Here is a 3,066-nt window from a genome sequence, read left to right as displayed (position 1 = left end):
TGACTGAGGGCTTCCATTTCTTACTGGCTGTTGGCTGGAGGCTTCTCTCAGCTCCTAGAGCCTGTCTATAGTTCCTTGCCAAGTGGAGTTCTGCAACATGGCCACTGGCTTCCTAAAAGCCGGCAAAGGAGACAAAGTGACTCCAGCAAGATGAGTACTACAATTTTATGTAACATAATAGCATAATCATGCACATCCTGTCACCTTTGCCATATTCTATGGATTAGAAGCAAGTCATGAATCTCCCCTACACTCAGCAGGAGGGATGATACAAGGGCATGAACTCTAGGAGGTATGGATCATAGGAGCCACCTTAAGAGAAAGCCTACCATAGAGGGGGACCACTAGAGGTGATGTCTCTGCTTGGAACACCCACAGTTCGTTGGTTTTATAGACACATCAACCTCTGCACCATATTATAGATATTTATGCCTGTGCCTGCCTCCCCCACAAGATTGAGGGCAAAGACTCTTCTCCCTCATCTTTAGAGTCAGTTTCCAGACAGAGTTTGGCATAGAGTAAGTCATTAGCTTCAGATAAATGGGTAGAAGTATGGCTTGAAGTATGGCTCGAAGGATGGGTGGACAGATGGATGGTTGGTTGGATGGTTGGATGGATGATTGGATGGATAGATGAATAGCAAATGGTTTATGGATGGATAGATAGAAGACAGAAAAGAAGAAAAATGTGGTAGCCAAACAAGGCTGAAGGCAAAGCACCTGGACAGAACTGTCACCCTCACTTGCTGGGGGGGGGGGGGCACCCAGTGTGAAGTTAGAAGGTATAAGCAAGAAGTTATGAGTCTGCTAATAGTCCCAGGCTTTGTTCCTGGAACTGTAACTTGGTTCCCTTCCACCACGGCAGGCCATCTCTCTTTCCCAGATCTTCTGTTTTCTCCTCAGGAAATGGGAGTAGAAGAAATCATGAGGGAGACCTAAATGTTCCATGCATGAAGGCACCAGTGAGATCCCGCAGCCTCTGTGACTTCAGCAGATCTGGAGGTAATTTCCTGAGAAATAAGCTGAAGGAAGAAAGCATTCCTTTGTAATCCTCCAAGGCTCTAGGCAAAGGCTTTTGATCACAAAGAACTTTTAAAGGGCTTCATGCAATAAACATTGAGCTTTGAGCTAAACCTCCTTGAGCTCCCACTACAGTGCACAACGGTGAATCTAGGTTGTTCCAAGCCTTGGACTCTGAGGCCACATCTCAGGCACGTCCTAGTGCTGGAGGCAGGATCTCAGGCTGCCATTCCTCCGCTGGAACTGTGGGAAGGCTACACTTCAGCTGACTTTACTGATGATTCTTACTGTGTTTTCCACCCAGTAATGCATCATTGGAGTAAAGATGCTGAAGTGCTTTCTGGCCAAGAGCTTTAAACTATGTGGACTTTGGATTAAACCTTTACATGTGCATACCTTTTTTTCCCCTTTTCCTTAAATTTCTGTGATTCCTTTTGCTCACCTGATCCATGACAGGTAATTTTCTTCATGTCAGGCAAAGGCCATTAATAGCCAAGTTGAGTGAATGGTGACAAGGTCACACTGGAGGCCATGATAATTTAGGTCTCTTCTGACTGCAGCCAGACTATAGGGCTAAGGAAACCATTGTTGCTAAAGGTGATAACTAAGCCTTTCGCATGGGTCTGTGTTTGCAAAAACCCTCATAACAGAAATCTGTGAAATGTTGGTACTTAGTCCCTCTGGGGTAAATGAACCACAGCAACTCTGGGCATTTGGACCCATGAAGGGAACGTCAGATTCCAGGACAAGTGACTAATTTTCAGATAAAAATTTTATCCCAGATTTCTCTTCCTGTGTTTTCTTCATAACCTATCAGTATGCTGGCACCCAGCTAAAGAAGCTGAAAGCAAAACTGGAGAAACCAGTGAATAACACTGGGATCTTACTGAAATTTCCCTGAGAGCAAAGGAGTAAGGAGAACCTGAAATTTCCAAAACACAGTGTTCATCCTTGTTTTGAAAACAGTGTCCTCATTTGAGAAGCAAAGGGCTTTAACTTGGTCCTCATTGCACTGCTTTGTCTCCTAGCTTTTTGTTTGATTTCTTCCTCTATCTGTAGAATTCCAAGCATAAGGAGCATATTTCCTCTGGATCCAACACCAGGAACTGCACCTGGAACCAGCATAAGAAGCAGTAGAAAAAGATCACTAGTCCCTTGCTGGGCTTGCTGTGTCCTGAGTCCAGACTTCAGGTCCCAATATTTAAAAACTTTAAGAGCTGGCCTTGCATGGGTGGAAAGCTTTTGTATAAAGTTGTCAGTTAAGTACCGATTCCTCTGCTGGGCGCACGGTGCTTTGCTCAGCACTATGAGGGGACACAAAAGGAATAAAGTCATGGTCCTTACAGGCTAGTGACAGATGTGAACTATTCCAGGGTCCGGGCACTGACTCTAGCTGGGGAGCAGTTCTAGCTCACATTCTCAGATCATGTAGTGATTAATTCTGGTAAATTCAATATAATGTAATTCAATTCAACACAATTCCAGAGGATGGGGGTGGGTGAAGAAAGGGGAGATGTTCACCAAAGGACACAAAGTTTCCGTTAGGAGGAATGTGCTTTAATGATCTATTGATCAGAATGATGACTATAATAAATAATAATGCATTGTATATTTCAAAATTGCTAAAGAGATTTTAAATGTTTTCACAAAAACAAAGAAAGATAAATATGTGAGGTAATAGATTTGTTAATTATACTGATTTAATCATTCCACACTGTAAACATAGGTCTGTCAAAACATCACATTATACCCGATAAGTATATATAATTATTATTTTTCAACTTAAAATAATTTTCTTTTACAGACAGGGTCTCACTGTGTTCCTCAGGCTGGACTCGAACTCCTGGCCTCAAGTGATCCTCCTGCCTCATTTCCCAAAGTGCTAGGATTAAAGATGTGAGCCACTGGGCCTGGTCAAAATAAAATTAAAAAAAAAATTTAAATACAATTTCAGTAAATTCTTCCATAGCTCCTCTTTACTTTCTTAACCACAGCTGAGGTATCCCATGGGAAGAGCTTCCCTTTCTTCAATATGTAATTGGATTTT

General features: G+C 42.6%; 1 long non-coding RNA gene across 1 annotated transcript; it reads left to right on the top strand.

Annotated features, from left to right (window-relative positions):
* The first annotated feature begins 559 nt into the window (after positions 1-559).
* Positions 560-2,863, top strand: LOC123630417. Its single transcript, XR_006732675.1, has 3 exons — positions 560-1,001; positions 2,079-2,210; positions 2,824-2,863. It is a non-coding gene; the product is annotated as an uncharacterized LOC123630417 (long non-coding RNA).
* The last annotated feature ends 203 nt before the right edge of the window (positions 2,864-3,066 follow it).

The sequence above is a fragment of the Lemur catta genome, chromosome 1 (genome assembly GCF_020740605.2).
Source record: "Lemur catta isolate mLemCat1 chromosome 1, mLemCat1.pri, whole genome shotgun sequence".
In the NCBI taxonomy this organism is placed as follows: domain Eukaryota; kingdom Metazoa; phylum Chordata; class Mammalia; order Primates; family Lemuridae; genus Lemur; species Lemur catta.
Note: the sequence above shows the minus strand (reverse complement) of the source record. Positions and strands in the feature narration are given on the sequence as shown.